The sequence below is a fragment of the Mustela lutreola genome, chromosome 16 (genome assembly GCF_030435805.1).
Source record: "Mustela lutreola isolate mMusLut2 chromosome 16, mMusLut2.pri, whole genome shotgun sequence".
Taxonomy (NCBI): Eukaryota; Metazoa; Chordata; class Mammalia; order Carnivora; family Mustelidae; genus Mustela; species Mustela lutreola.
The window spans coordinates 22,417,278-22,440,666 of NC_081305.1; the positions used below are offsets into that span (position 1 = coordinate 22,417,278).

Sequence of the window (23,389 nt, forward strand, 5' to 3'; positions counted from 1 at the left end):
ATTCCATTTTATTTATATACCACGTCTTCTTTATCCATTCATCTATCAGTGGATGCTTGGGTTGCTTGCCTGGTTGGCACTGTAATTAAGGCTGCTATAAACATAGGGGTGCATATATCTCTCTGAATTAGTGTTTTTGTATTTTGGAGGTAAACACCCAGTGGTGTGATTACTAAATCATAGGGTAGCTCTATTTTTAACTGTTTGAGAAATCTCCGCACTGTTTTTCATAGTGGTTGTCCCAGTTTGCATTCCTAGCAACAGTGAAAGAGGGTTCCTTTTTCTCCACATCATGCCAACACTTGTTTTTGGGTTGTTGAATTTAGCCATTCTGACAAATGTGAGGTGACAGCTCATATTACTTTTGGTTTGCATTTCTCTGATGGTGAGTATCTTTTCATGTGTCTATTGCCCATCTGTACGTGATCTTTGGAGAAATGTCTGTTCCTGTCTTCTGCCCACTTTTAATTGAATTATGGTAGGGGATATTGAGTTGCACAAGTTCTTAATATATTCTGGATACTAACCCTTTGTCAGATATATCATTTGCAAATACCTTCTGCCATTCAGTAGTTTGCCTTTTAGTTTTTTAAAACTTTGTTATCTTTGATGTTCAGAAGCTTTTCATTTTGATGTAATCCCAATAGTTTATTTTTGCTTTTATTTCCCTTGTGTCTAGAGACATATCTAGAAAAATGTTGCTATGCTCAATGTTAGGGAAATTACTGCCTGTGCTCTCTTCAAGGATTCTTTTTTTTTTTTTTTAAGATTTTATTTATTTATTTGACAGACAGAGATCACAAGCAGGCAAAGAGGCAGGCAGAGAGGAGGAAGCAGGCTCCCCGCAGAGCAGAGAGCCTGATGTGAGGATCGATCCCAGGACCCTGAGATCATGACCCGAGCCGAAGGCAGCGGCTTAACCCACTGAGCCACCCAGGCGCCCCTCTTCAAGGATTCTTTTATGGTTTCTGCTCCCACATTTAGGTCTTTAATCTGTTTTGAGTTTATTTTTGTGTATGGCAAGTAAAGTGGTCCACTTTCATTCTTTTGCATATGGTTGTCCATTTTCCCTTACATCCTTTGTTGAAAAAGTCTCTTTTTTCCCATTATATATTCTTAACTCCTTTGCCAAAAATTAATTGACTATATAATCATGGGTTATAAAACCCATGATTTCTAGATTTTTCTGTTTTGTTCCATTGATCTATGTGTCCGTTTTATGCCAGTACTACACTGCTTTGATCACAACTACTTTGTAATATAACTTAAAGTCTAGAATTTTGATGCCTCCAGTTTTGCTTTTCTTTTTCAAGATTGCTTCAGCTATTTGGGGACTTTTGTAGTCACATACAGGTTTTAGGATTGTTTGTTCTAGTTATGTGAAAAATGCTGATGGTATTTTGATATAGATCTGTAGGTAGCCTGATATTTTGATAGTGATCTGTAGATCGCTTTGGGTAGTATGGGCATTTTAACATTCGTTCTTCCAACCTATAAACATGGATGTCTTTCCATTCCTTTGTTTTTATCTTTAATTTCCTTCATCAATATTTTATACTTTTCAGAGTACAGGTGTTTCACTTGTTTGGTTAGATTTATTCCTAGGTATCTTACTATTTTTAGTGTAATTGTGAATGGGATTGTTTTCTTAGTTTCTCTTTCTACACCTTCATTATTGATATGTAGAAATGCAACAGCTTTCTGTACATTGATTTTGTATCCTGCGACTTTACTAATCTTATTTATCAGTTTTAGTAGTTTTTTGGTAGAGTCTTTAGGGTTTTCTATATATGGTATCCTGTCATCTGCAAATAGTGAATTTTACTTCTTCCTTACAATGTGGATGCCCTCAGGCCTTTTATTTCTTTTTGTTGTCTAATTGTTGTGGCTTCGTCCTCCAGGACTATGTTGGATAAAAGTGGTGGCAGTGTCTTGTCTTGCCTTGTTCCAGACCTTTTAGGGGGAAAACTCTCAACTTTTCACCATTGATTATGATGTTAGCTTTGAGTTTTTCATATAAGGTCTTTATTATGTTTAAGTATGTTCCCTCTAGATCTATTTTGCTGACGGATTTTATCATGAACGGATGTTGTACTTTGTCAAAGTTTTTTCTGTGTCTATTGAAATGATCATAGGGTTTTTATCCTTTCTCTTATTGATAGGACATACCATGTTGATTGTTCTGCAAATATGGAATCACCCCTGCATCCTGAGAATGAATCCCAGTTGATCATGGTGTATGATTTTTTTAAACATATTGTTAGATTCAATTTACTAGTATTTACTAGTATTTTGTTGAGGATTTTTGCATGTACACTATCAGAGATATTGGCCTAGTCCTCTCTTTTTTTTGTGTTACTTCATCTGATTTTGGCATCAGGATGATACTGACCTCACAGAATGAATTTGGAAGTTTTCGTTCCTCTTCTATTTTTTGGAATAGTTTAAGAAGAATAGGGGTTACCTCTTCATTACATTTTTGGTAGGATTTTCCTGTGAAGCCATCTTTCCTGGACTTCTGTTTTTTGGGAGTTTTTTGATTATTGATTCAGTTTCATTGCTGATAATTAATTCAAATCGAGTCAATTTGAAAATCATTGAATGAAACATACTGATAGCCCACATGGCAATAAAAAACTGTGTCCATAGTTATAAAAATATATCTGGATTTACATTTGAAAATCAGTCAAAATTTACCTGTGAATAGCCTAAAGAAAAAACAGTTTGGCAAAATCTATTCATGGTAAACAAAATTAAACTCTGAGTAAAACAGTGATAAAAAGAAACACTCTCAACCTGATAAAGAACACGTACAAAAAACCCACAGCTAATGTCACATTTAATGATGAGAGACTATATGTTCTTTCTCAAAGACTGCGAACAAGGCAAGGATGTTTGATCTCCTCACCCTTCATTGTAATGCAGGATGTATTGGCCAGTACAATGATGCAAGGGAGGGGGGGGGAGGATTGGATATGTAAAGAAGAAATAAAGCAAACTATCTCTGCTCATAGAGAAAATAATCATCTATGTAGAAAATCAAATGGAATATATAGAAAAGCTACTAGAACTATTAAGTAGGTTTAACCAGGTGGCAGGATACAAGAGAAATATATATAAAAAATCAATGTATTTTTATATATTTTCAACGAACATTTGAAGCTAACTTCTTAGAATGGTTTGAACAACAACTGCAACAAAATAAACTTGAAAATACCAAGGCTGGTGAGGATAGCGAACAACTTAAATTCTCCTACACTGCTGGTAGGAATTCAAAATCGTTTCATCACTTTGGAGAAAAAATCAATTGTAATTTCTTTTACAGTTAAACATACACTTACCATTTGAGCAATCCCAGCCCCAATTGTTTAACAAAGTGAAAGGAAAACATATGTTCACATAAAAACCTACATGTGAATATTTCTAGAGTGTTATTCATAATTACCATAACCTGGAAATAACCCAACTGTCTGTCACTGGTGGAAATATAAAAATAAAATCTGTAGGACATCACTCAATGGAATAATACTGAACAATCAATCATCCAATCAATAAAGAAAGAATTACTGATGCACACAATAGCATGGATATGTTTCAAATGAACTATGTCAAGGGAAAGAAAGTAGACTCTAAAGACAGACTCTAATGTATGACCCCATTTATATAACTTCTTGTAAGGGTGAAACTGTATGGAAAGCAAACAAATTTGTGTCTGTAGGGGTTAGAGTTGGGAAGAATTATTGATCCCAAAAGGGCAGGAAGGGTTCATTTGCTGTTTTTTTTCTTTTTCTTTTTAATGTTGGGACTATATCTTGACTATGGTAGAGTTTACAGAACTATATGAGTTTGTCAAAGTTCATAGAACTTTATAAGTGGAGTGAATTATACTGTATAAATTATACCTAAAAAAAAAAAAAGACTTAAAACATTTAAAGAACAAAAAACTAATTGGAAAATTAGAAAAGAATATGAGCACTTCACATGTCAAAGGACATAAACAGACATTTCACAAAAGCATAAATTAAAATATCAAATAAAAGTTGTTTAGCTTCATTTATAATTGGATAAACATAAAAATTAAATTGATACTCTGATTTAGCTCACCATAATATCTGGTTCATGTTCTAGAAAACACATATTTTCATACTTCTATAATGAGCATGAAATTTGTTAAAATGCTTAAATGGGGTAATAGAGCAATATGCATCAGAATTCTGAAACAACTATAAATAATTGGTTAGGCCCTACAGATTCACTGAAGGAACAGGCAGCTATAAATATTCAGAAATTTATTAATAAAGACATTTATTCTAATATGAAAAACAGGAACACATTGAAAGTCCAAAAATAGGGAATGAGCAATATTAGTTGAATGTGTTTATAAAATGGAATAAAATATGAGAAGTCAAAATGAGAATATAGATACATATTTTCATATGGAAACGTTTTTTAGGACCTATCACAAGCAAAATCTTAAAAAAAAAAAAAAACAGTATATATGTTAAGATCATTTTTAAGGCATGTATGTATATATACACACATCCCAAATAGTAATTATATGTATACATCCCTGTTTTCTTTTAAATTTTTTTTATTAACATATAATGAATTATTTGTTTCAGGGGTACAGGCCTGTGATTCTTCAGTCTTAGACAATTCTCACCGCTCACCTTAGCATGTACCCTCCCCGATGTCCATCACCCAGCCACCCCATTCCTCCCACCCCACTAGACTCCAGCAACCCTCAGTTTATCTCCTGAGATTAAGAGTCTCTTATGGTCTCTATCCCTCTCTGGTTTCATCCCGTTTCATTTTTTCCCATGATCCTCAATCTTGTTTCTCAAATTCCACATGTCAATGAGATCATATGGTAATTGTCTTTCTCTGACTGACCTATTTCAGTAGTATGATACCCTCTCATTCCATCCACATTGTTGTAAATGGCAAGAGTTTATTTTTGATGGCTGCATAATATTCCATTATATATATATAATATATATATATATATATTATATATATACCACTTCTTCTTTATCCATTCATCTGTGGATGGACATCTAGGCTCTTTCCATAGTTTGGCTATTGTAGACATTGCTGCTATAAACATTGGAGTGCATGTGCCCCTTTGGATCAGTACATTTGTGTCTTTGGGGTAAATACCCAGTAGTACAGTTGCTGGTTCATAGGGTAGCTCTAGTTTCCACTTTTTGAGAAACCTCCATACTATTTTCCAAAGTGGCTGCACAAGCTTGCATTCTCACCAGCAGTGTAGGAGGGTTCCCCTTTCTCCACATCCTCACCAGTGTCTGTCATTTCCTGACTTGCTAATTTTTGCCATTCTGACTGTTGTGAAGAGGTATCTCACTGTGGTTTTGGTTTGTATTTCCCTAATGGCAAGTGATGTGAAGCGCTTTTTCATGTGTCTTTTGGCCATTTGGATGTTTTCTTTGCAGAAATGTCTGTTCATGTCTTCTGCCCATTTCTTGATAGATTATTTGTTCTTTGGGTGTTGAGTTTGGTAAGTTCTTTATAGATTTTGGATACTAGCCCTTTATCTGATATGTCATTTGCAAATATCTTCTCCTATTCCGTCAGTTGTCTATTGGTTTTTTTTGAGCGTTTCCTTTGCTGTGCAAAAGATTTTGATCTTGATGAAGTCCCAATAGTTCATTTTTGCCCTTGCTTCCCTTGTCTTTGGTGATGTTTCTGGGAAGAAGTTGCTGCTGAGGTTGAAGAGGTTGCTGCCTGTGTTCTCCTCAAAGATTTTGAAGGATTCATGTCTCACATTAAGATCTTTGATCCATTTTGAGTCTATTTTTTGTGTGTGGTGTAAGGAAATGGTCAGTTTCATTCTTCCACATGTGGCTGTCCAATTTTCCCAACACCATTTGTTGAAGAGACTGTCTTTTTTCCATTGGACTTTCTTTCCTGCTTGTTGAAGATTAGTTGGCTATAGAGTTGTGGGTCCAGTGCTGGGCTCTGTATTCTGTTCCATTGATCTATATGTCTGTTTTTGTGCTAGTACCATCCTGTCTTGATGATGACAGCTTTTTAATAGAGCTGGAAGTCTGGAATTGTGATGTGACCAGCTTTGGTTTACTCTTTCTACAACCCTCTGGCTATTTGGTGGCCTTTTCTGGTTCTATACAAATTTTTGGATTATTTTTTCCATTTTTGTGAAAAAAGTTGATGGTTTTTTGATAAGGATTGCACTAAACATGTAGATTGCTCTAGGTAGCATAGATATTTTCACAATATTTGTTCTTCCAATCCATAAACATGGCATGTTTTTCCATTTCTTAGTGTCTTCCTCAATTCCTTTCATGGTACTTATAGTTTTCTGAGTACAGATTCTTTGCCTCTTTGGTTAGGTTTATTCCTATGTATTTAAGGGTTTGGGGTGCAGTTATAAATGGTATCAACTCCTTACTGTCTCTTTCTTCTGTCTTGTTCATGGTGTATAGAAATGCAACTGACTTCTGTGCAGTAATTTTATATCCTGCCACTTTATTGAATTCCTGTATGAGTTCTTGCAGTTTTGGGATAAAATTTTTTGGATTTTCTACCTAAAGGATCATATCATCTGCGAAGAGTAAGAGTTTGACTTCTTTGCTGATTTGGATGCCTTTTATTTCTTTTTGTTTTCTGATTGCTGAGGCTAGGACTTCCAGTACTATGTTGAAAAGCAGTGGTGATAGTGGGAATCCCTGTCTTGTAGATGAGAATGAAAATGGTGGCCTCCCAATCTTTCAGGAGTTGAGAGCTCAGGACCCCACTCCTCAATGTGTCCTCAGAGAAAAGCAGTCAACCACTCCTCTCTCCCTGGTCTCTGGCTGGACTCTGTGCTCACCTGGCCTGTGACAGAGTGTTTCTACCTCTGGCACATGACGCTCTTGGGAGTCTCCAACCCCAACAGATTCCTGTGGTGTGTTCTCACACCACTCTTCCCAGAGGAGGAAGGGTAGTGTCCTCAGATCTGTTTCTTGTTGGGCCCCTGCTCGAACAGCAGTGGCTGGGCTCTGCTGTGAATTCTGGTTATGGCAATGCTGAGCAGAGAGCCCACTCCTCAGCTCCACCTTTGCAGCTGTTTTTCCCACTCTGATACCTGGGAGGTCTGCCACACTCAGGCATCCTCAGTCTTTCTGTGGTCATGAGGGTCCTGAGGCCACGCTGTTCCATCGAGTGTCTGATCCCCTGCTCAACCACGGGAACAATGTCCCTCAGGGGAGCAGACTTCTAAAACCTCCAATCTTGTGCCCTACTGCTCTTTAACTTACTGGTACCCCACGGAAGGAGGCTCCCCCCTCCCCCTCTGCAGTCTATCTTCCCGTATATCACCTCAGATTCACTTCTCCACATGTCCTACCTTTGAGAAAGTGTTCGTTTTTCTGTTCACAGAGTTGCTGCTATTCTTTTCTTCGATCTCCTGTTGAGTTCACAGGTGTTCAGAATGGTTTGATAACTATCTAGCTGAATTCCTGGGACCAGATAAAATTTAGGTCTCCTACCCCTCTGCCATCTTGGAGCCCTCCCCTACACCACTGTTTTATACCACCATCTATTTTCTCATTCTCTTTTAGTGTGTACCACAAAAAGGTGTTCAAATGGCACACACTGTGTTGATTTCTCAATTTGACTTTCATGTGTTTCTGAATAAATTATATTACCATATCCTATATGTAAGATACAAAATTGGATCCCGATATATAATATATAACTGTGTAAATTAAGTAAATAAAATATGCCTATGAAGAAACTAGAAAGAAGTACTCGGATTACATATCTCTGGATGGTGGAATAAAAAAAAATTGTTACATGTTCCATTGTTGACATGTATACATGGACACAAATGCACACACCAACAGTATCTATAGGGAGCAAAACAAAAACAAAAACAAAAAGCCTAGTGATTAAATTTTTGATGGTTTTATTTGAATATATATGTCAAATTTGTTTATTGCAGGCTACTAAATCTCAGAACCAAGTCCTTATAGCACTATTTAATAGTGTGTAATATCAGACAAACTACAGTTCTGCTCCTTATTTGCAAATTCCATGTTTGCACGTTTGCCTGTTCATGACTCGTACTTTCATGGTCATTCACAGTTATGTACAAAGCAGTAAAAAATTTGAGTTGTTTTACCCATATGTTTCCAGCTGAGGTTGAACATGGAGAAGCTCCGCCTTCTTTTTTCAGCTTTTATATTGCAAACAAGTAACTTCTTTTATGGTCTGTTTAATGCCATATCCTTTTGCATTTATTTACTTTTGTTGATGATTTTGCTGTTTAAAATGGTTCTCAAGTATAGTGCTGTTTAGTGTTCTAAAAGCAAAAAAGTTAAGATATACCTTATAGAGAAAATGCAGTTGACCTTGAATAACACATGTTTAAATCACATGGTTTCACTTATATGGATTTTTTAATATAAATACACCACAATATTATAAATCTATTTTCTATTCCTTATCATCTTCATAACAGTTCTTTTCTGTAGGTGTACTGTAAGAATACAGCAATGATACATATAACATATAAGTGTTGATCAACTGTTTATATTATTGGTAAGACTTCTGATAAACAGTATGCTGTTCATACGTAAGGTTTGGGGGAGTCAAAGTTGTACAAGGATTTTCAACTGTCATAGAGCTATGGGTTTGAGAATTCAATAAAAATGAATTAAGGAATTGTCATAATTTATTCAACATATAGGTATTCTATATATATATATATATAATATATATATATAATATATAGGTATTCCATAGGTATTCCACTTATAGATATAAATGCTTAGAAAGTTTCCAGTGCTGTACTAGACCATAGCACAAAGGCAAGATATGACCCTTGTCTTCATAGAAGGATGCTATTTTGAAGGAGACAAAGCAAATAAAATACAGATATCTGTAATGATATGTAATATAATGTAATGCTATGAGTGACACAAATGGGGTTAGTGATAGAAAACATAAAGGACCATATGCTAAGCCAAGCAGCCCAAAACCTATGGAATGACAAGCTCAAGGTTCGGTATTCTTCTGGGCCTCGAATGGAGGACAGCAAACACAGAGCATGGAGGAAGGGCCAAAATGCCCAAGAGGTGGAAGAAAACAGATCATGCATGTCCGCATCCTAGGATATGTCCTCACTAAGTACTTTATACAACACAATAGAATAAAAGCACTTTATAAAATCAGAAAACTTTGTATAAGCCAAGGCACCATAGGGAATTATTTGTTCCCTTTTTACATGGTGTCAGGGTAGTTGGGGGAGATACTCTTGAGGGATGTCAAATCCTAGTCTTCCATATGGGAAAAAGCTTCATAAAAATAAATTGCTCTTTGTTGAAAGAGACCACAGCCCCATTTATCTCTTCATACCTCTGAAGTATAATAGGTAACATATCTTGCAGGGATTGCTATGGTAAAGACAGATTTTTCATAGGATACAAGAGTAAACTGATACTTCTAGGCAATGTTATGTTATTGGGATGGAAGACTTTAGTTTTATATATATCTTTTAAACTTCATTCTTACAAAGCCTATTATTCCTGACCCTAGAACACTGATTTCTTTTTTTCCCCCCTTCTTCCTGTATGTATTAGGTTTTTTTTTTAATATAATTTTTTATTTTTTATAAACATATATTTTTATCCCCAGGGGTACAGGTCTGTGAATCACCAGGTTTACACACTTCACAGCACTCATGTATTAGGTTTTTGAGCAGGTTCCTTTCCCTCTGTATTTGAAATGAGATGTTCTTATGGTGATATCTTTGTAACTCAAATTAATAATGCTGAAGAGTGATCAGGATTTGATGGTTATACAATAGTTCTCTGGGGAAAAATATTACTATATTTAGAGAGGAAAATTTTGTTTTCAGTAATAAGCACATTCTAGCCACATAATATAAGTTGGATATTATTGCAAGAGATTCTTTGTGCCCCTAGAGGTATTTAAAGGGCCTTAGGGCTGCTTCCAGGCCCTTCGACCCACAGTCCACAGATAGTCTTGCAGGTCCAAAGGTCTAGTGGGGGATACTTCTGTCTGTACCTCAGAAAATCCATATGGCCCTCTCTACAGCGTTTCCCCACCCAGCTGCAGTCAGGGAGCACTCTCGTCTGACCAGGGTCCTTGAAGGGTACGTGCCCATTCATGCCTCCAGAGCCAGATCTGCAGAGCTGAATCTTGACTGTACTTCCTGAAACACCTCTGGGACTTGCCTCCAGCCCTGCTCAGTCAATGGTTTAAGCCCTTTACTTCCCACCCAGGGACCCATCCAGTGACCTGACATTAGCCCTCCAAAGTACCTGAAAGGAAACTACATTCATCTGAATATGTGGTAATAGACCCAACTGTGGACACTGAAATAGGTCCTTATTCCAGTACCACTATTTAAATGAACTCAAAGACATATATGATGGATAAAGTTAGAAGAATGAAAGACGACTCAGAATAATTTTTATTATTACACATGCACACATGAACTTAAAATAAAGGACATCCACACTAAGAACAACAGAGGTTTTGCAGATGTGGGATCAGACTATCTCATTTGGAAGACTTCATAATCAGGAAAAGTTTTACTAAATAGGGTAACTGAGAAGAACCTTTAGTAAAAATAGGGGAAAGAAACTTCCCAGGGAGCAGGGAGCATAGGAGTGTTGTGTAGTGGTCAGTATCACGGGCTTTGGAGTTACGGGCCTCCTAGAAACCCCAGTTCTGACACTATCTTAGAAAATTTATATAATATCTTTTTGTTTTTTAATCCAAAAATAAAAGTAATTTTTAAAATTATAAGTATCTAGTACATACGTTTTGAAAATTGTATTAATTTGAAATTTGAAATCTTTAAAATTGTAAGTATCTAGTACATACATTTTGAAAATTGTATTAATCATACCTGATTAATACTTATTTACTTGAAATCTCAGCATAAACATTGTTTACTCAAGCAAATCTTTTTTGACCAAGCAATGCTTGGTTAGGGTGTTCTCTATAAATATCTCTGCTATAAAATTTTGCATGATGGCAGTTACTTATTTTTTGTCCCTTTTCCTGATTTGACAATGAAACTCAACTCTATCAAGGAAGGTTCATGCCTGTCCTCATATAGGATGCTGGCCCCTAGCACAGTCCCTGGCCCTTGAATCATTTGTTGCTGACTAGCTATTCTCAGAGACCATTTGGTAGGCATGGCACATTGTCAGAAGGGAAGAATAACTCCCTTTAGGCAGTGCTGGTCTGAAGTCCATGATAAATCAGTCTAGAATATAAATCTATCTGACTTTTCCAGTGAAAGAGCAATAAAGCATCATCTTATGGAAATTTTTAAGTGACACCAAATGGTAGCAAAAGAAAGTCAAGTGAAGAATTGTTCAGGAACTGTGACAGAAGATCCTCCACTGATTTCTCAAACAGCCTCAGAGAATTAAAAATAAAAAATCAATGTGCAACACTATTGAAGGGGAAAAAAAAGAAAACAAAACTTGTCCCCATAAAGTTAAATACATTACAATTCACACTCTCTATAAACTGGATTATAGTCTGTGAGGAACATGTCTAACAGAGGAACATGTCTAGCACCTCAATCTAGTAAGGAAAAAAAAAAAAAAAAACGTGACGTGTATCTTTTTTAGGCGTGCCTTATGATGTATAGCAGAGAGGCAGTTGGCTCTGTCTCAATATTTCAGAGACTGGAGCTTGGTGACATTTTTCTGTTGGAGGGAACTCATTACTACTTCCTTGCAATAGGAAAGTATTGCACAATTGGCATTAGAAGTGTTTTAAGGACTGAGAGTTGATTTATAGTGAGAAATCACAGCAATTAAATATGTGCTATAAAAAATCTTAGGTGTATAACTGTCTAATATCTGAGGGTTATAAATACTAAGACAAAAAAGGAATTTTTGAGATGATAAAAAGAATGTTATAAAGAATAAGAAGATGAAATTGAGAGATTAGAGGTGCTTTTGCCTGGGAACATATCCCACAAGCTATCTTCTTCAATGTACCAGTTTCCTAGGGGTACTGTAACAAAGTACAAAGAACTAGGTGGCTTAAAACAATAGAAATGTATTGTGTCACATGTCTGGAGTCTAGAATGTCAAACTCAAGTTGTCATCAGGGACACCCTCTTTTAGGACAAAGGCTCTGGAGTAGACTCTGACCCATACCTTTCTCTCACTTTCTGGTGTCACCAGCAAAATTTGGAACTTATTTATGTTGCAGCTATGTGAGTCCAGTCTTCACATCTGCCTTGACATGACATTCTTTTTCTTTGTTTTTACATCATCATATTGGGAGGACACTGGTCATATTGTATTAAGATCCCATCCTATCCGAGTATGATCCCATCTTAACTAATCTGCAATGACCCTATTTCCAAATAAGGTCACATTCTGATGTATTGGAGATTAGGACTTCAACAGAGCTTTTGTGGGTGTCGGGAATTAATCTGTAACATTCTGGGATGTTGTGTTTCTTTTCTTCTTGTTTTGTTTTATTGTTGTGTTGTTGCTTTATTTCATTTTGGGTTTTTGGGTCAAAAAACTTTAATTTGTCTTTTGGTTCAGTGGTTGTTTAAGAGAGTACTGTTTAATTTAATTTCTATTCTTTTGTGAATTTTCCAGGTTTCCTCTTGTTATTGACTTCTAATTTCATGCAGCCAAGGTAAGAGAAGATACTTGGTATGATTTCAGTCTTTAGTTTGCTAAGGCTTGTTTTGTAGCTTAACATACGGTCTGTCTAAAATGTTCCATGAGCACTTGCAATGAATATGTATTCTGCTATTACTGTATGAAATGTTCTGTAAATATCTGTTAGTTGCATTTGGTCTATAGTGTTGTTCAAATTTGCTATTTCTTTTTTGATTGTCTGTCTGGACTATCTATACATTGTTGAGTGGGGTATTAAAGTCTCCAAATATTATATGACTATTTATTTCTCTGTTTAGCTCTGTTAGTTTCTGCTTCATATATTTAGGTGCTCCAATGTTGGGTGCATCAATATTTACAGCTGGTATATCTTCTTGATGTATTCACTTATTAATCATTATTTAATAATCTTATTTCCTTTTGCCATTTTAGTGTAAAGTCTATTTTGCTTCATATTAGTATAACTACCCTGTGTGGGTTTTTTGTTTGTTGGGTTTTTTTGTTTGTTTGTTTATTTGTTTGTTTTTTGTTTTTTGGGTTTTTTTTTCTGGTTACATTTGCTTGAAATGTCTTTTTTCCATCCATTTACTCTGTTCATGTGTGTCTTAGAGGTGAAAGTGAGTCTTTTATAGGCAACATCTTGAATCATGTGTTAATCCATTCAGCCATGCTCTTTTTCTTTTTTTTTTTTTTTAAAGATTTTATTTATTTATTTGACAGAGAGAAATCACAAGTAGGCGGAGAGGCAGGCAGAGAGAGAGAAAGGGAAGCAGGCTCCCTGCTGAGCAGAGAGCCCGATGTGGGCCTCGATCCCAGGACCCTGAGATCATGACCCGAGCTGAAGGCAGCGGCCCAACCCACTGAGCCACCCAGGCGCCCCCTCTTTTTCTTTTAATTAGAGAATTTAATCTCTTTACATTTAAAGTAATTATCGATAGTGAAGGACTTAGCATTGCAATTTTGTTGTATTTTCTGGTTGCTCTGTGGATCTGTTTTTCCTTGTTTCTTATCCTGCTCTCATTTTTGTGTTTTGATGTCTTTTGGCATCAGAGTGCTTTTACTTTTTTTATCTTGTTCTTTTGTGTAATTACTATAAGGTTTCTCCTTGTGTTTACCATGAGGCTTATATAAAGCTTATAACACTGTATTTTAAATTGATTATAACAATTTAACCTTAATAGAATTTGTAAACTTTATACTTTTCCTTTTCCTCCCTCTCATATTTTAGATTATTGCTGTTATAATTTATATGTTTTTCACAATGTATAACTAAAAACAGATTGTTGTGGTTGTGGCTCTTTTTACTCCTTTTTTTTTTTTTAAACTTTTGAACTGGAGTTGTAAGTGAATTATGCATCACTATTACCATATTGCAGAATCTGACTATGACCATATATTTAATATTACCCATGAGATCTACACTACCTATTTATGTTTTATGATGTTAATTAGCATTATAGAATGTTTCTTTGGGTTTTGTCCCAAACTTAATGGGAAGCTGAATTTAAACAGCCAGGAAAGATCTTATCAACTATTCTCATATTTTTAAGAAGGCCTGCTCTTTTCCTCCAAGACATACTCTTTTTTAATTTAAATAAACATAGCCTACCCTCCATAAGGTATTTACCATCAGCTGCCATGCTTCTCCTGTATGTTCACATGCAGCATAAAATCAAATCCCTATTTGCACAAAAATGATCAGTTTTCTTCCAGCCAGAAGAAATTTGGTGTTTCTGAATGTCTTGTAATCTCCCAGGATAAGCTGAGATAAGCTTTTGCTTTCTCCTTGTATATTTCATCAAGAGCTCCCTATGGTCCTATCAGACAGTCCCATAAACAGATTTCTAAGTACATCATCCACCAAGAGGCTCAGCAAGAATCTCCCCCAAACTCATTATACCGTTCGAAAGGGAGGAAAGCATGTAACAAAACAAAACAGAAAACAAAACTGGCAAGAGTTAATTTGTTAAAGAAGAAGAAGAGGGGATTAAACTGTTCCCATATTTCTTTCTTATCTTTGCCTGAGAAAAGATAAATATACATATATATCTTTCTATTTTGAACATTAGGTTAAACACAATAGCTGTTGCTCATTGCTCATTTCAGTCAATATTAATCCCTTGATCACTTCTGCATAGATTAATAAAGTTCTACAGAGAGTTGCCCACCCCACCTTCACCTCCAGCCTTGTCTCCAGAAAATATCCATGACTATCGTCTATCAGGTTTTCAGAGAAGAAAATTATTTTAAGCCTAGTTCAGGAAAATATGTCAGTTCCCTGTATGAGAAAAATATATATATATTTCTGTATATTTTTTTCTGTCTAAATGCTAGGAACATAGTAAAGGCAGATTTCCCTTACAAACTTATAAAACATACCTATTCATAAGTAAACAAACCAGGGCAGTGAGCTAGGGCAGGTTCTCCACAGCCTCCAGAAACTTCTTATAGTTTCTCGTATAGATAATACATATAACCTTTTTCATTGTATTTTGGAAATTATAATTTTTCCCAAAATTGATTTTTTTAAAGATTTTATTTATTTATTTGACAGACAGAGATCATAGGCAGGCAGATAGACAGGCAGAGAGAGAGAGGGAGGAAGCAGGCTCCCTGCTGAGCAGAGAGCCGGAGGTGGGACTCCATTCCAGAACCCTGGGATCATGACCTGAGCCAAAGGTGAGGCCTTACCCCACTGAACCACCCAGGTGCCCCCCAAAATTGAATATTTGAATCGTGGATTTGTGATTCACTGTTTCTTAGATAAATTTGATCTCTACCATCATGGCCTATAAAGAGTTACATTTTATTTCTTTTCTTCTTTTTATTAACAAGTGAAATGTTCATTGTCAGTAATCTAGATTTGTGATAATACAGATGATGACCAAAGGGAAAAAAAAAAAAAAAACACAAAAGCTTTAAACTTCACTCCAGTGAAGTGTAAAGCTCCAGTATTCAGTCCGTAGAAACCAATGATATACACTAATGACTGAGCACTCAGTATGAACATAGTATGTTCATATTGTGATAAGTAACAACCTTTCTTTAGGTATATTAGAATTCTGTTATTTGTTTTACATCCCTAAATCATGTGTATTCCTTTGTTACAAATTCATAAACACCTCTCTCTGCTAGTATATATCTATGGATATCTCTTTCTTCAATTCCTTATTAAAGATAGGCAATTAATGTTTCTCTGCTTCACAATTCTAAAGAAGCAGATGACCATTGTGAATAAGTGCTATCTTCCTTCAAAGGAGTGGCAGTACGCTCTACCAAGAATTCTCTTTCATCAATTATTATTAGAAATTAGAGTTGAAGAGTTGCACTGACATATTGTGTGAGTAACATGATAGGAGGTGGGGAAAGATAGAAAGAGACAGACAGACAGAGATTAATTCATCATTTCATGTGCAATGTTATATTTGAAATCACTTGCCATGCAAATCTGGATTTTCATTTTTCATAACCTAGGATCCATCTGGAAACAGAGCGATCATCCACTCATGGAAGAAAAGAGGCTTTTTAATAGGTGGGTGGTGGATGAAACATGTTGAAGAATGGCAGGACCCCTGCTAGCAACTACACAATGCCATTCATATTCAAATATATTGCCATAATGTAGGTCAAATGCTGCTTAAACCTGTGCTTTTCTAACAATATCTCATTCTATCCAGATATCTGCAGACCTTGTCTGATGGAGGCTGGTTCTCAGCAATGTATAATGTTTCAAAATTCCTTAACATGACAATAGCATAATCAGTCCTTTCCAGTACATGCTACTGAATTGAAAATTAAAAAAAAAAAAAGAGTTCTCAAATTAGTGTATATGTTATAGCTTTTTGCTGTTGTTTTGCCAGTAACATTTTTAGATATACAGAATCTTTTCACTATTTGAAATTTAAATGGAGAAGAAAGTCATTAGTATAACTTTGTGGCAAAGGTCAAGAAGTGAATGAGAGTAAAAAGGAAGAAGACATTTCATTGGCTCTGTGATAGTTCACCAGTCTCTCTATATCAAATCAAAATTCAACTGTAAAAGTAATTTGATTGTGATCCTGCATCTGAGATCCTGAATTTATTTTTTACCATGTATGTTTCCCTAATCTTATGTCTTTGATTCCCAAAATACACTCCATAAAAATTTACATGTCCACAATATGCTTCTGCATATCTTGTGGAAGCCAATCCACAGTTTTCAACAGATTGGCAAAAATCTTTTGCAAAGAAGGCTAAGGTTCCTGGCTAGAGGACATTATGTCAGAACCCTTTGTGGTAAAGGTTCTTTAGTGAAATATGTGACCTTTGGTGCCATATTTCATGGGTTTGTATCCCACTCGTGGCATTCCTAAAACATGGTCTCAAGGAACTTATTTTATTAGTAGTATTACTACCTCTGACTGTTTATCCAAGGTGAAGCAACCAATAACATGTACCTTTCAATGTAGGAAAGATGTTAGGGTTTGAAGCCGACAGCCAAGAAAGAATTCTTGATTCATCTTTGGTGCAAAAAGGTGGTTTTATTAAAGGAGGGGGCAGGACTCTGAGCAGAAAGAGCTGCACTGGGGTCATTAGGAGTGGCCCACTATATACTTTCAAGTTGGGAGGGGGTTAGGGATAGCGTAAGTCTCTAAGGAATTCAGAAGCAAGGTTTTCAGGACCTTGAGGGGTCTAGCTATTTTTGGGAAAAGGTCATGAGACCCTTCAGATGTTTATCAGGGGATAATATGCTTGGGACCTGATTGCCAATATGTATCTTAGGGGTTTAGAGATAAAGGAAATTTCTAAAGGAATTTTTATATGTTAAAGTAGACTTACAGGATCCTGGCGGGGTGGGGAGGGTCTTCAGGCTAGGATTGCCTTTTGCCCTTAGCAAAGAGTGAACATCTAGGCAGTTGAGTTTCTAGAGGAATGTCACTCTGACTGTTTCAAGGACTTGTCAGTAGGCTGTAGGTATAAGGAAATTTAGTAACTTTTTCTTCTGCCTTCATTTCCTACGCCATTTTTACAGTTACTTTGAAGAATAACTATGTTAAAGTAAAAAAAAAAGTCAATAGAGCCATGGCTGGCAAGTAGAAAGTATCATGTAGATGTTAGCTCTCATTATTTTAACAAACATCTTAGTTTTATCTACTTTGCCCTTCGAAGAACTCCAAGTGTCTTTTTCATTTCATTTGTAACTTCTTCAAAGAGCGAGAAGAGCTATAGCTATCACTTGTAAAAATTTGGAGGATGCACAATAAGGACCAAAATTTTAAAATATTTGTTCAGGAAGCTAGGTGAAAATTACAGAAATTAGGAACATTTTTATAGCCATAGGCTTCATCCTGTCAAAAAAGCTGTGATTTGAATTTTTAATTTGTTTTATAGCTACATGGCCGAAACTAGTAATTCACCAAAATGAATTTCAATTTTCTCATCAATGAGAAAATGCTCTTATCATAGTAGGTACACGAAGTCACTGACACCTAGTAGGGTGTCAATTAATACTTATTGATTGAAAAATAATTATTGAGCTTCTGTTATGCAACAGACACTGATAGGTGCTATGAATACAACCTTTAATAAGCCCCTTATGGTTCTTACACTGAAGGAGATGTTCTCCTAAATTCCTATCTGCATTAGTTTTCTATTGCTGCTATAACAAATTATTACAAATTTAGTGCTTAAGACAGCAGAAAATTTTAATCTTACAGCTCTGTACATTCAGAAACCCAACATGGGGTCTCACCGAGCTGAAATTAAGATGTTAGCCCAGCTACAATCCTTCTGGAGCTGCTAGGAAACAAGCTGTTTGGCTTTTCTACCCTCTAGAGATGGATGTATTTCTTGTGTCTTTCTCCATTTCTCCATCTTCAAAACCAGCAGCTTTGCATGTCACTGACTGTCTTTTTGATAATATGTCTCCCTCTGACCACAACCTTTAAGATTCTCGAAGTTACCCTTGGCTTATCATGACATTCCAAGATAATCTCCTGATTTCAAGATCCAAAACCTTAATGACATCTACAGTTGCTGGTCATGTAATATATTATTCACATGCTCCAGACACTGGGGTATGGACATCTTGGGATGGGGTCATCATTCCCCCCCTCATATATCATTGATCAGGCTTAAAAATTTCTACAAGTGGACTTTGTTCTGAATTCAGAAGGCCAAGAGAGTGCTTACTGCTTAGTCACCGATATGTAAAGCACTTTCATTAAATCTGCTTAAGTTTTATAGAGATGTCAGCTTGGTCAGGGCAAGGTTTATTTTTTTGTTCCAGTTTTTCCTTAACCCCCACTGTGAAAAAATTATCACTACTGTTGATGTGCTTAATTACCCAAGTTAAAGGGCATTAGGCAATGATACTCTGTAATGCTTGCCATAAGGAGGGCCATCCTTTATCATTAGCAAACTGTGTAGTGGTGAGCTTACAATTATACATCTTACCTAGCTGATATTAGTAGCCCACTTATCAGTTTTTCGAATGAGATGAATCATGAGGTAGGGATGACGATGGGAGGCTGGAGCTGGGGTAATGATCCAAGGGGATTAATTAGAATTAGGTGAGAGCTGAAGAAAGCAACCAAGGTGATTTCAGTCAGAACCCACATGAAAAGCTCTAATTAACAGGAGTGATAGACTTGGCTCTAAGACCACTGGAGAATACGTGATGCTCAATTTAACTTTCTTAACCTGGTGGCCAGATAATGTCAAGTCTCAGTGTACTATTTTTTTTAAGTGAAGGTAGAAAAATGCCCCTTTTGTGTGGTGCATTAACCATAAGGCTGTGTAAAAACCAAGAACCTTAAAGAGAGAGACTCCGCAGAGTGGGAGGTCAATGACAAGAAAGTAGTTCTTTTCAAGGTATTAATTTCATTGGAATAGATGATACCCAATGAGGCTAATAAAGGACGTGATGGCCAGAGGACTCTGGGCCGTAGAGGAAGCTGGGGACCTTGCTCAATTGTTCTAACATCTATGCCTCTCAATATACAACTCACTTCAGGAATAATTTAGCTGAGGTGCCATCCTAAAACCACATAAGCTTTAAATTTATCACTTCAGCAAAGTTATTGTTCCTTCAAAAAAAGGTATACAAGGTATTTTAGCTGCAGGGAGCATAACTACAGAAAGTGTTTCCTGCAGCGATTCTCTGCCTTTCTACTAAATTAACTGCACAAGAACCGACCATGTTACTGTATGACATTTAGTTTTTCTAATCTGTTTAATGCCATGGTTTGCACATGATGTATTCCGATGTGCTTTTATGTTTCAGATACTAAAAAAGCACATTAGAAGTGCAGTAGGGATTCTTTTACAGACAATATAACTTGTTACAAATTGCATTTTCAGAAAAATTATACCGAAAAATTCAATCTTATCTCATGATTTTTTTCCCCCCTCAAAATTACATTTTACTTCCTGTATGTCTTCTGTCTCTTGGGTCTACGCATCTTCACTTTGAGATCCTCCTGATTCATTCTTCTTTCCTCTGTGCCCTGTGGTAAATGAATTCAAATCTATTTTTAAGGTAAAATCGACAGCACCTCGAGATGCAGTCAGCATTTATGTGATGCTAGCACTTGCATGAACGCTAGAGGAGAACTTTGGAACACATTTTTGACTCACACATAGATTTCAGCCCTGTAACCTCTTTGTTTCTAGTAAACGTAGACCTTTCTTTAGCTCTCGGCACTCAGCGTGTGTTTATAAAATGCCAAATTAGTAATAAAGCAGTTCACATCTATTTGTCTATATTTTCAGCATGCTTATTTGTGAAATTATGATAAAAGAAAATTGAACCTCCAAGGAAAGCTTTATTGTCCAAGATAGATGCCCCAATACATATGTATCTGCATGCTCTATGCACAGTTGACCCAACAAGGTTTGAACTGTGCGGGTCTATGTATATTCGGGTTTTTTTCAATATAGTACTATAAATGTTTTTTCTCTTCTTTATGATTTTCTTAATGACATTTTCTTTTCTGTAACATGTTATTGTGAAAGTACAGTATATAATACATATTACATACAAAGTTTGCTATTGTTTGCTATTGATAAAGCTTCTGGTCAACTGTAGGCTGTATATAGGTAAGTTTCTTGGAGAACTAAAAGTTCTACATATATTTTTTGTTCTGCAGGGGTTGGCACCTTATTAATGGAGCAACTGTATACATGTTTTACATTTTACAACATATACTTATCCACACAGAGAAATGCAGAGTCCTTACACTTGGTTATTGTGTGCTGGTTCTATCATCTTCTGGAAATCATATCTAGATTGCGTCGTGTATTTTAAGAGAGACAGCAATTTTTGGATTTTAATAATAGCTATTTCCCTTTTAATTCTGAGAAGTATTTCCTTTGTTTACTTTTATTTTTTTCTTACTTTTTTTTTTCCTTCTCTCATATTCTCATTCTCTTTTCCTCCTTCCAGGAGACAACAGTGGTACTCAGTATCACTTTATAAGTAATTTGTAGGGTATGCAAATAAGTAATTCAAATTAAAGACCTATGTAAGTTGTTACTTGATAGGACATCACATGAGAGAAACTTTTTTCTTTCTTTTTAATGAAAGCCTATACATCCCTGAAGTGGAGATACCTTGAATATTTAGGTATCTTTCTGGGCCATTTTTGTTATCAAAGTCCTGCTTTCAGTTGGAATGATTTTCAGCTACTAAAATAGTTGATATCTGATCACGCTGGCCTGCCTTCAGCAAGAATTCTGTTGGGTTAGATTAGCAAGAATTCTTCCTTACGCTCTGGGGTTTCCATCTGTTGACCCTCAGTCTTGTCCGTGGATATATATTCCCAGTTGCCCAGGCAGTATTCAGAGTTGAGCCCAATCTCTCTCCCCATCGTAAGACTCCATTACAGTGGTCCCTACCACTGCTGTAATGTTCTCCTTCAATAAAGTCTTCCTTACAGTCGGCAATGAGTATCACAAATAATGTTCTTTTTACTGGTCTCCAAATGCCGGACCATCTTTACCATAATTGTCATGGCGCCTGGAGACAAGAGGTTAGACTTGTCACATTCAGGTAAACAGCTATGTTTTTTTTTTTTTTTTTTTTTTTTTTTTAATACTTTTATTTTTTTTTTTTTTAAAGATTTTATTTATTTATTTATTTGACAGAGAGAGATCACAGGTAGGTAGAGAGACTGGCAGAGAGAGAGAGAGAGCGGGAAGCAGGCTCCCTGCTGAGCAGAGAGCCCGACGTGGGACTCGATCCCAGGACCCCGAGATCATGACCTGAGCCGAAGGCAGCGGCCCAACCCACTGAGCCACCCAGGCGCCCCACAGCTATGTTTTTTGAACTTCGAAAGTCCCCAGGTTTTTTGGACCAGGTTTCTTTCTAAGAAATTGGACTGATTTGGAAATCAGCCCGAGAAAAAGAGATAATTAGAAACTATTCTAATAAGAAGGTTCTGATAGTAAATTGAGGAAACACAATTTTATTGTGGAAGTGGATTTGGGGAAGAATCACCTCTTATGCTTCATTTTGGAGTAAAAGTGGTTGACATGAGTATCAATTTATCAGATTTCTCCAAGAGGAAGAAATGCTAGAACCAATTGTGGGAGAATTCCATGAGGTCAGGAATGTGTCTCTCTGGCTCACACTCCCAACACCAAGAGCTACACCCGTGCTGGTTTCCAGTCGGACTTCAGCAACAACTTAGTGATACCCACCCGCTGGCATTATAAATATTCCAGAAAGCAAAGAAAACCATTAAATTGTATAATGCAAACTGACCTTTTTGTTTTTGTATGCATACAAAGTTCAGCTTCTAGAAAGTGATATTTCTTCACTTGGTGTTTAGAGGTGATATGCACACTTATAACTATCACCATGAAAAGGGTGCTATAGGTCACAAATTAATTACAAATGTGATATTCAATTAGCCAGGTGGCAAGGATACTTCAATTTCAACATCAATGCCCATTGCTTTACTGTCAAACATTTTCATTAAGGTTAAGATTCAATAAATAACAGGGATAGTTTTTAATTCAAGATCAGCATGTAAGTCCAGGGGATGTAAATGCCAGAGGCATTGAACCACCTGTGATTATTCACTCTGGCTAGATACTAAAGCTTTAGAATAATATTCTTTCTCTCCGCTGCAAGTACTAACCTTGCAATGCTAATTTCCTTTGTGGTATTTCTTTGAAATGCAAGGAAGTATTGCTTGGTGATCAAAGTTTTCTGGTTCCCAGGTGTTGGGGTCAGTGAGGAGAGTCTCCTGCTTGGATAAATGATTTCCCCAAGTTGAAAACATTTTAAAGGAAAATGCCTCATTTGCAACTTGTCATCTGGGGACAAAGCACTAATCACATGAGAGCTTTCTTTGAAAGAGAATGCAAATGCAGTAGAAAGTTCTTTTGGTAAGGCTTTGAAATTGTTAAGGTATTTGGAAACCGTGACAATTAAACTTCTTACTAGCCTAAACATCTTGCTTACCACTCCTTCATGAATGACTAGGATTAGGTTTTCATTGCATGCATTTCAGAAAGGAATAATTATTTCCTAACAACAACACACAAAAAAGTGATTCAGAATAATCAGTATTAGCAGAAAAAAAATTACCTTCTAGGTATCTTTTTCTGATTCATTATTAGCTATGTCACTTGGGAAAGCTAATCCCTCTGAAATTTTGTGCTTCCTTACAGATAATATTGGCCATTTATAGTTTATAAGATTAGTATGAATATTAAATGAAAGAAGGACTCTGATTTCCGTTACTAGA

General features: G+C 36.1%; 1 long non-coding RNA gene across 1 annotated transcript in view; it reads left to right on the top strand.

The window, feature by feature from the left end:
* LOC131818323 (uncharacterized) overlaps positions 1–23,389 on the top strand; it is a 257,550-nt gene that overhangs the window by 50,095 nt on the left and 184,066 nt on the right. Inside the window, exon 2 of the long non-coding RNA XR_009348781.1 lies at positions 12,630–12,669. This is a non-coding gene — a long non-coding RNA (uncharacterized LOC131818323). The remainder of the gene's footprint in view (positions 1–12,629; positions 12,670–23,389) is intronic.